The sequence below is a fragment of the Triticum urartu genome, chromosome 5A (assembly GCF_056163025.1).
Source record: "Triticum urartu cultivar PI428250 chromosome 5A, HENAU_Tu73, whole genome shotgun sequence".
In the NCBI taxonomy this organism is placed as follows: Eukaryota; Viridiplantae; Streptophyta; class Magnoliopsida; order Poales; family Poaceae; genus Triticum; species Triticum urartu.
Window position 1 is genome coordinate 169,838,017 of NC_141877.1, and position 11,046 is coordinate 169,849,062.

Below are 11,046 nucleotides of genomic sequence, written 5' to 3' on the forward strand. Positions count from 1 at the left end.
AATATGTCTAAACATGACCAATTTTTTCATGATTTTTCTGTTGGTATATGTACGAGGTTGAACTGTTTATTTTTTTGAGTGAAGTTTAAACTTTCTACATATGTAGGTTGAGCCAATTTCCTATTTGTACATATGAAGTTGAACATTTTTTCCCGGTTACTGAACCAATCATTTGACAGGGAGTTCAAAAGGGTGAAATTCAAATGTTTGGTACAAGAAAGTGCGCATCCTATATATTTTCACAAAAAAATGTGAATTTCCAGAACTACACTCATGTTCTATATTTTTGGTAGCACTAACATTTAAAAGGAAAAAAGTTTCATCGAGAAGTTCACATAGTACAGTCTCGGACGTAGTGCCTCAGACGTTCGAACGTTTGTTTCTGTGATGTTCATATATTGTCATCTGGTACATGCAATAACTTTGAGAAAAAGTACACATGTTTTTAACAGGAAAAGTTCAGATGGTCAAAACCTCTAGTTTATAGAAAAGAATAAAAAACAATTATACAATCTGAAAATTGTGAAAGCATCTATAAATTGTGCAAGCACAAAACATAACAATATTGATGCTCAAACTTGCGCGCATTTCTTAGCATAATTTTTGTGTTGTTTTTATTGAGCTCATCAGATGTCATTTCGCCACCAAATTGTGCAATCACCTACAAAATTTAGTAATAATCGATGTTGTTGCCCAACCCTAAACCCTAGCTCTACCTCTCTCTCTCTCTGCACCTCGCTCACTCTCTACGCTCGAGAGGGAGGAAGAAGAAGATTGGAGGAGACAGTGGACACAGGAGATTTCCGACGCACGAATGGCCCTTTCCTTTCCCTCGAGCACGAACTCGACGTGTCAATCCATTACAACGTCACCACGCGGCTATATAGCCCTGAGCCGGCGCCCTGGGCACGCACCCACGCCTCCGCTCGCCCGCGATCTCTTCCACGCCCGGCACACTCTGGCCGCGCCCATTACGCGCTCGCACGCGCGCGTCTCGCGGTGAGCACCAACCGAACGAACCCGATCGCCCCGCATGGCTCGCCAACAGACAACACACACACACCTATGGTGTACTAGGTCCACGGACACCCCCGTGCACTCCACACATACGCACACACTCGACCCGCCGCAGACCCGACGCGTCTAACATGTCCGGCGCGCGCCCATACACGCGCCCGGCTCGTTCGATGCATCGTCGCGGATTATTTCCCAACACTTCACCTCCTAAGCCGCGGTTTAGAGTAGGCCGGCATCCTCGACGTCGCCATCCACTAGCAGTGCACGCTCCGCCACTTGCGCTTTCCGCAGCAGCGGACACTCCCGCTTGAAGTGCCCACGTTCGCCACACTTGTAGCAGCGGCCGCGCCAGTTGCCTCCGTTGCCCGACGCCACACTCCGCACGTCGTCGTCATCCTCTGCACCGCCCTGCTGCTTCTCCCACGCCCGCCACTGCGTGGCCGTGTACATGAGCTGCCCGTCAGCTCGCTCGCCGCCCGCCTGCCGCATCACCGTAACCGCTCGTCGAAGGCCTTCAGGCGACCCAGGGCCTCCTCGAACGCCATGGTGGAGACGTCGCAGAACTGCTTGATTCCGGCCACCGCCGTGTACAGTCGGTCCGGCACGGAGTCGAGCAGCTTCTTCACCAACGTCGTGTCTTCCAGCATTGATCCAAGCCCCGCGAAGCGCACCGCCATGCCACCGAGCTTGCCGGCGAACGCGTCCAGTGTGTCACCCTCCGCCATGCTCAGCAGCTCAAACTCGCCGCGGAGAGTGCCCAGCCGCGCCGCCCGAACTCGATCGGCGCTGACGAACCGCACCTTCAGGCTGGCCTAGACCCGTCTTCTTGGACGCCACCTGCAGCAGCAGGTCCTCTGCTAGCGCCCCGAGCTGATACGCCCGCGCCAGCTTGTCCTTCTTCACGATCACCGCCGACGCCGCGTCCTCCGGCAGCACCGCCGCCTCCCACAGCCCAGCCGCGTCGAGGTTGGCCTCAGCCTTGATCGGCCACGCGGTGTAGTTCTCACCGGTGAGCATGGGCACCGGCTGCGGCAACGAGCTGCCCGCTCCGCCGGCATACGACACAAGCGACATCGCCGGCGAGCTCCTCCTGCAACGAGGCTCTGATGCCAATTGTTGTTTCCCAACCCAAAACCCTACCTCTGCCTCTCTCTCTCTCTCTCTCTGCACCTCGCTCACTCTTTGCGCTCGAACGACAAAAGAAGGAGGAAGAAGAAGATCGGAGGAGACAATGGACATAGGAGATTTCCGGTGCACGAACGCCCTTTTCCTTTCCCTCGAGAACGAACGCGGCATGTCAATCCATTACAACATCACCAGGCGGCTATATAGCCCCAAGTCGGCGCCCTGGGCACACACCCATGCCTCCACTCGCCCGTGATCTCTTCCACATCCCGCACGCTCTGGCCGCGCCCGCTACGTGGTCGCACGCACGTGTCTCGCGGTGAGCACCAACGGAACGAGCCCGATCGCCCCGCATAGCTCGCCAACAAACAACACACACACACACACACAGACACCTATGGTCACTAGTAGAAAATGGGTCAAATGTGAAGCTCATTAGTGCCGGTTTGATTTTGAGCCGACACTAATGTGTGCGTTAGTGCCGGTTCCAATGGCTAGCCAGCCGCTCTCATTAGTACCGGTTCGTGGCGAACCTTTAGCACCGGTTCATGCCACAAACCGGTACTAAAGTGAGTGGTGGAAGGATGTTGTCAGTCTGGGGGCCCTCCAGCACTTTAGTACCGGTTCGTATCACAAACCGGTACTAAAGGTCGTCCTACATAAACCCTTCGTCCACCCGTGCTCGCTCTGTTCTTCCCCTTTCCCCTCTCCTCTCTGTTCTTTCCCTCTTCCTCTCAAGATCATCACACATTTTTCCCAAAATTTGTCAAGATTCGAAGGCCCCCATCCATTCAAATGATCACAAAGGTTAGCAACTTTGTCCTTTCACCTCTCATTGCTAGATTAGCTCTTGCAATGCTTTATATAGTGATTGATTTGTGAGTTTAGTAATTTGGGAGGAATTATATATATGTGCTAGTATGTGATTTATATGCAATTTGTGGTCAAAATAACACTTAGTTTGCATATGCAAGTGTGGTTTACTTAGTGCCTTCTAAATCTCCGTCGTAACCACCGTCGATCACCCGCAATGTCTCGTCGCCGGCACCACCTTGTGGTGAGCCTCTTGTTCATGGGTGTTTAATATAAAAAAATTGATATTTGTGTGATTTGGATATATAGTTGCTCGTATAATTATCTTACTCATACGTTGTTTGTTATACATATTGCCATGGTTTTGATATCTGTCCCCGTCGGCCCTCATCCGGGTTATGATTCGGATGTGGTATATTCTCTTTTAAAACTATTTGTTGCATTTCGTGTTTATGACAAATTATGCCCATCAAGTTGACATAGATATTTGTATGTAGGAGGTAGTTGAACCGGAAATTCCAACCGACCCTATTGTCGAGAGGTTAAATTTAGTTGAAAGAGAAAACGAGGATTTGAAGGAAAAATTGAAAAGAATTGAGGGGGAGAAGATGGAATTGGAGTTGCATGTTGCCGATGTCGTCGACGATCACAAGATTAAGATGGAGAAAATGCGCTTGAAGATTAGAAAGATTATAAAATATGCCATTCATAGTGAGGCTTGGTATCATTATGCTGTTGGATCAATTGTTACCTTAGTTGCGATATTGATCGCATTTGTTGTTGCATTTAAATTCTTTAGCTAGAGAGTTATTTGTTTGTTGCATTTAAGTGTTGTATGAACTTTATGTATGAACTTGTATTAATTTGGTCTTTTTCGGTGTTGTGTAATGAAGATGAGCCGACAATGGATGTACGATGACCGATGCTCTACCAAGTTCATTAATGCCGTGCAAACTTTTCTGCTTGCGGCTGAGGCAAACAAGCGGGCGGATGGTTTTATGCCTTGTCCATGTGCTGGCTGTAAGAATGATCTAAATTACTCTAAGTCAAGAACCATTCACGTCCACCTGTTTAAGTCCAGTTTTGTGCCCCACTATAATGTTTGGACCAAGCACGGAGAAAGAGGGGTTATGATGGAAGACGATGAAGAAGAAGAGGACGACAACAGCTATCTTGGCCATGGGTTCCATGAATATGATGATACAACAATGGGGGAAGAAGCTGAGCCGGTAATGCGGGAAGAAGCTGAGACGGCAATGCGGGAAGAAGCTGAAGAAGAGGCATCAGATGAGCCCGTTGATGATCTAGGTCGGGCCATTGCCGATGCGAAAAGAAACTGCGCAGGTGATTTGGAGAAGAAGAAGTTGCAGCACATGTTAGAGGATCACAAAAAATTGTTGTACCCGAATTGCGTAGGTGACAAGAAAAAGCTGGGCACCACACTGGAATTGCTACAATGGAAGGCAGAGAATGGTGTATCTGGCAAGGGATTTGGAAAGTTGCTGGTAATGATAAAGAATATGCTTCCAAAGGATAATGAATTGCCCGAGAGTACGTACGAAGCAAAGAAGGCTGTCTGCCCTCTAGGGTTAGAGGTGCAAAAAATACATGCATGCCCTAATGAGTGCATCCTCTACCGCGGTGAGTACGAGGATTTGAACGCTTGCCCGGTATGCGGTGCATTGCGCTATAAGATCATCTGCGATGGCCCTGGTGATATCGAGGGCGAGCGGCCCAGGAAGAAGATTCCTGCCAAGGTGATGTGGTATGCTCCTATAATACCACGGTTGAAATGTTTGTTCCAAAACAAAGAGAATGCCAAGGCGATGCGATGGCACAGAGAAGACCGCAAGAAAGACGGAAAGTTGAGAGTACCCACTGACGGGCCGTAGTGGAGAAAAATCAAGAGAAAGTACGGGAAGGAATTTGCAGATGACGCAAGGAATGTATGGTTTGGTCTAAGCGCGGATGGCATTAATCCTTTTAGGGAGCAGAGCAGCAACCATAGCACCTGGCCTGTGACTCTATGTTTGTATAACCTTCCTCCTTGGTTGTGCATGAAGCGGAAGTTCATTATGATGCCAGTGCTCATCCAAGGCCCTAAGCAACCCGGCAACGATATTGATGTGTACCTAAGGCCATTAGTTGAAGAACTCTTATAGCTGTGGAATGGAACAGGTGTACATGTGTGGGATGAGCACATGGGGGAAGAATTTGACCTAAAGGCGTTGCTGTCCATGACCATCAATGATTAGCCTTCTCTCAGTAACCTTTCAGGACAAACAAACAAGGGATATCGCGCATGCACGCACTGTTTGGACGATACCGACAGTATATATTTGGCTAATTGTAAGAAGAATGTGTACCTGGGACATTGTCAATTTCTTCCGAGCAGGCATGCCGTAAGAAAGAAAGGCACGCATTTCAAAGGTGAGGCGGATCACCGGACGAAGCCTCGCCACCGTACTGGTGCTGGTGTACATGATATGGTCAAGGATTTGAAGGTAGTCTTTGGAAAGGGTCCTGGCGGACAACCTGTTCCGAATGATGCTGACGGACGCGCACCCATGTGGAAGAAGAAATCTATATTTTGGGACCTGCCCTATTGGCAAGACCTAGAGGTCCGCTCCGCAATCGACGTGATGCACGTGACGAAGAATCTTTGCGTGACCCTGCTTGGCTTCTTGGGCTTGTATGGGAAGACAAAAGATACACCCGAGGCACGGGAGGACCAGCAACGTATGCACTGAAAAGACGGCATATATCAGGGTCATTCCAGCTACGCTCTTACCAAAGAAGAGAAGGAAATATTTTTTGAATGCCTGCTCAGTATTAAGGTACCATCTGGCTTCTCGTCGAATATAAAGGGAATAATAAACATGGCAGAGAAAAAGTTCCAGAACCTAAAGTCTCATGACTGCCACGTGATTATGACGCAGCTGCTTCTGGTTGCATTGAGGGGGCTTCTACCGGAAAACGTTCGATTAGCCATTGTGATGCTATGTGCATTCCTCAATGCAATCTCTCAGAAGGTAATCGACCCAGAAATCATACCAAGGTTAGAGAATGATTTGGTGCAATGTCTTGTCAGTTTCGAGTTGGTGTTCCCACCATCCTTCTTCAACATCATGACGCACCTCCTAGTTCACCTATGCGAAGAGATTATCATTTTGGGTCCTGTATTTCTACACAATATGTTCCCCTTTGAGAGGTTCATGGGACTCTTAAAGAAATATGTTCATAACCGTGCTAGGCCAGAAGGAAGCATCTCCAAGGGCCATGAAAATGAGGAGGTCATTGAGTTTAGTATTGACTTTATTCCTGACCTTAAGCCGATTGGTGTTCCTGAATCGCGGCATAAGGGCAGACTGGATGGAAAAGGCATGATAGGAGGGGATCAAATAATATGTATGGACGGACATTGTCTCACTGAAGCACACTACACAGTTCTACAGAATTCCGCCTTGGTGGCTCCGTATATGGAAGAACACAAGAATTTTCTATGCTCCAAACACCCGGAGCGGTCTGATGACTGGATTACACGTGAACAAACCAGGAGTTTCGCCAGCTGGTTGCAGACACGTACCATGCATGACGCCTCTATTGAAGATGACCTGTACTTGTTGTACCAGTTACCATCTTCGAATATAATGACTTTCAAAGGGTACGAGATAAATGGTAATACATTTTACACGATCGCCCAAGATAAGAAGACCACCAACCAAAACAGTGGTGTCCGCTTTGATGCAGCAACCAAGACGGGAAAGGAAACATATTATGGTTATATACAGGACATATGGGAACTTGACTATGGACGTGGTTTGAAGGTCCCTTTGTTTCGGTGCAAATGGATCAATACGACACGAGGCGGGGTAACGGAAGACCCGCAGTATGGAATGACAACAGTGGATCTCAACAACGGAAGACCCTGATAGTTCTTTCTGGGAAGAGAAACATCATGGGAGTGGATGACAAGACAGACATGTTAGGAGATTATGAAAAGTTTGATGAAATTGCTCCATTCACAGTGAATATTGACCCGAGCATCCCGTTAAATGATGAAGATTTTCCATGGTTACGATGCAAAGGGACACACGCGAAGAAAAAGTTTCACACCCAAAGATCTGGGATTTGATCGGCTTCACTATCATCACTTTCTTCTGTGTTTCAACCCAGGAGGGAATCTCTGTAATAGTTAGGGTAGTTATGTGTTTTGGCATTTGAAACGCGAAGAAATTTTATGTGCAAACAAATTCTTTCATGCATTTATTGATTTTTTCAGCTAAATTGAAAAACACTTCAAATGAACTCCGAAAAGGTTGAAAGTTGGCATGGTATCATAATTTCACCCACATAGCATGTGCAAAAAAGTAGAGAGGGTTATGGCAAAAACTGGATGCACTTCGTGTACAAAATGGACAATCTCTTTCGAACTATCAGGGTTTCAGACGAAAACTCATCTGTTACAAAGGCATTTCATTTTTTAAATAACCTAAGCATTACCAAATTGAATATAATGATAAAACAAACTAATATTAAACATAATAATAAAGAATCACTGAAAAATGTATTCACAAAGAAACTCTAAATACAGCAAAAAACAACTAAAAAATAAATAAAACAAAATTAATAATGCAGAAAAGAAAAAAAAGAAGAAAAGAAGTCCGCCTGCTTGGCCACAGCGGCCTACATACGACTAGAAACCCAACCTGTCGTTGGGCCAGGATGCAGGCCCGCAAGCCCAGTAGGCCCCACATGGCAGAGTAGCAGAGGTAGGCCCAGAAGGCCTGCATTTGAGAGGAGCTCAGTGCAGTGCCCGCGCCGGGGCTTATAAATTGGTCCTAGCGCTCCTCGACTAGCGAGGTGGGACTAAACATCTGCGCCCCTCGCCTGCCAGCGCACCCCCAATTAGTACCGGGTCGTGGCACCAACCGGTACTAAAGGGGGGGTCTTTATTACTGGTTGGAGCCACCACCCAGAACTAAAGGCCTGCCCTTCCCACCGCTTGGCCTGGCCAAAACAGATCTTTAGTACCGGTTAGTGGCTCCAACCGGTACTAAAGGTCCATCCTATATATGAAAACACTTCGAAATTTTGCAGGTTCATCTCCCACTTTCTCTCTACTTCATCGCCGCCGCCCCATCCCGCGTCGTCGCCATCATCGCCGCGTCGTCCCCGTTGACTCCGCACCGCCCCCGTCCTCGTCGCGCCGCCCCCGTCGCGCCGTCCGTGTCATCGGCCCGTGCCCGTGTCCCCGTGCCTGCACCGGCCCGCATCGCCGTCGCCTCGACCTCACCCGTGCTGTGAGCCTCTGTCCCCCCCTCGCCGTCGCGGGCGTCCCCGCGCGTCCCCGCACTGTCGCCCTGCACACACACAACACATACACACACATGCACACACATACAGAATTTTTGATCTGTTTTTAGTTTTTAGTTTTTCTGTTTTTAGTTTTTAGTTTTCTGTTTTTAGTTATTAGTTATTAGTTATATATATAGAAATGTTAGTTTTTAGTTTTCTGTATTAATGTTAGAAATGTTAGTTTTTAGTTATTAGTTATATATAGAAATGTTAGTTTATAGTTATTAGTTTTCTGTATTAATGTTAGAAATGTTAGTTATATATAGAAATGTTAGTTTTTTCTGTATTAATGTTATAGAAATGTTAAAGAAATTTTTTTTTATAGAAATGTTAGAAATGTTAGTTTTAGATATGGTCAATGTTTTTTTTGTTTATTATATTTTTAGTTATAAAATTTAGAATTTGCATATATGAAATCACAATCCATCATTTAAAAAATGTTACTTTACTTTTGCGGCATATAGTATTTGTTGTCGACGATGCCCGGCCCGCATCCTCGCCATCGACCCGTTCGCGACGACGTCCTGCTTCAGAGGACCCATGTCTGGGACTGGGCTCCGCCGGGCTGGCACTGGGAGGTGCTACCTTCAGGGGCGCGATGCTTGGTGAGGAACCCGGCCCCGGGTCCCATCGTCGACCCTGATCTCCTTTGGTGACGTTCGCATGGGCCACTTTCGGTGCGGAGGGAGCCGGCCCCGCCGGAGGTGGTACGTCGTCGTGTCAGGGAGGAGGACGAGCACGTCCATCGCTACATGGCTGCTATGGACATCAGGTTCTTCAATACCTGACAGGTTATTTGGGGAGATCACCCGAGCTATGATCTAGTGATGGTTCCTTCACTTTGGTTGTCCACCGCCCGTGCCTCAGGAACCGCGAGTGGCCTAGATTACTCTCTAGTATTCGATCTTTATTAGCTAGCTAGCTAGTGATGTATTCGATATATAATATTCAAGACGATTTATTCGAGATTATATATATTATTCGAGATGACGTATTCGAGATTATATCTATTTTTCGAGACGATGTATTCGAGATTATATTCGATGATGCTTATTATGTACTACGATTGATTCAGTTTTTCCTAATTAATTGATTGCATCCATGCATTGTAATTTGAATACTAGATTGTTTTGTATTTATTTTGGATTAGTTAAATAAAAGCTGTGGCGGACAATACCGGCAGAGAGGGAGAAGAGGCCATGTTCAATATCATACGCCATCCTCGCGAGCTAGATGATGATCAGAATGAAGAAGATTATGACGGCTCCGAATATCTAAACAACACCAGGGAGGGTGATATGATATTCGATCGCGATGACCGAATTGATGAAGTCATGAACTATGATTATGAACATGATAAAGAAAATGTTGATCTTGAAACAACAAAGACCGGCGAGGTATATTTATATAAGCAGGCATCTGGTGATCATCACATGTTTTAAATGACTTGAAGATATATTAACAAATCGATCTTTCTTCTTTCAGCCATCCGGATCGAGAAAATCTTCAGGCAACAGGACAGTACGAGGCCCGAACAAAAAGTTGAAGGAGGGCGTAAAGTACAATATCGAGGCCATCAAACCTAATGGCGAACCATTAGCGCCTAAGAAGATTGTGGACAAGTTCATTTGTTAGTGCGGAGTTCTTGTGAAGGACCAACTCCCGATCTCCCTTCAAGAATGGAGAGAGCCAGCAAAGCCATGTCCAGATCTTAGTTTTGTCGACGATAGAAAAAAAGTTCTGCTTTGGGAAACTCTCATGGAACATTTCACCCTACCAGATCATTTCACAGATGCAGATGTGGAGAAAGTCAAGGACGCTGCTCTTAGGAAGATGGCGGTTGCATTCAACAACCACAAGAAACGTGTATGGGACAAGTACGTCAAGGGAGGAAGGAAGACTCCAGTATTCAAGGGAACACTAGAGAAGCAAAGTGCTCATTGGGACGATTTCGTGAAATTCAAGGAATCGGAATTATCTAAGGAACGGTCGAGAATAAACAAGGCCAATGCCGAAAAAAAAGGATAAGTTCCATAAGCTGGGGCCAGGTGGCTACACGGTGGCAATGCCTCAGTGGGATAAGTCTGAGAAAGAGATGGAGGATACAGGTGTCACTCCAGTTACATTGAGCTGGCCCCCCAGGTGCAGGACTTGGTTCTATGCGCATGGGGGGCATTGGACCCGAAGACAGGCATAGTTTTGAAGAAGGCATGTCTGAACGGAGCCGAAGATAAGATACTTGTTGCAATAGAAGAGGCTCGATCGGGGGTGTTCGAGCCCAACAGAGAGAACGACGAGCTTACGCGTGCCCTGGGAAATCCTGAACACCCGGGAAGAACACGAGGCAAGGGCGTTATTCCGTGGTATGAGGGGTTTTTGGACTGGAACGCCGACTACAGGAGCCGTGCGAGAAGGAAGATTGTGGAGGAGAAGAAGAGGAAGATGGAGGAGGAGCAGAGGAAGCAGGACTATAAACACCTTCAATGCCTAGAATCAGCGCACGTGGACTTGGCAGTCAAATTCCAGCGGCAGCAAGAGCAGATTGACTCACTTAGCCAGCAAAGGTGATCTCAGAAGCGGCAGCAGCTAGCGGATGATCCAGCATTGGATAGCACCGTCCCATCCATGCCGAGAAGCAGCGTGGGTTCCGCCCCGGGCGACGCAATGCTGGATAGATACCCCATGGATGACATCATGGAGAACACTAACTGTGAGCTACACTTCAAAATGAAG

General features: G+C 47.2%; 1 pseudogene; it reads right to left on the reverse strand.

The window, feature by feature from the left end:
- Positions 1-1,236: 1,236 nt before the first annotated feature.
- LOC147970701 (uncharacterized) lies at positions 1,237-1,742 on the reverse strand (annotated as a pseudogene).
- Positions 1,743-11,046: the final 9,304 nt, after the last annotated feature.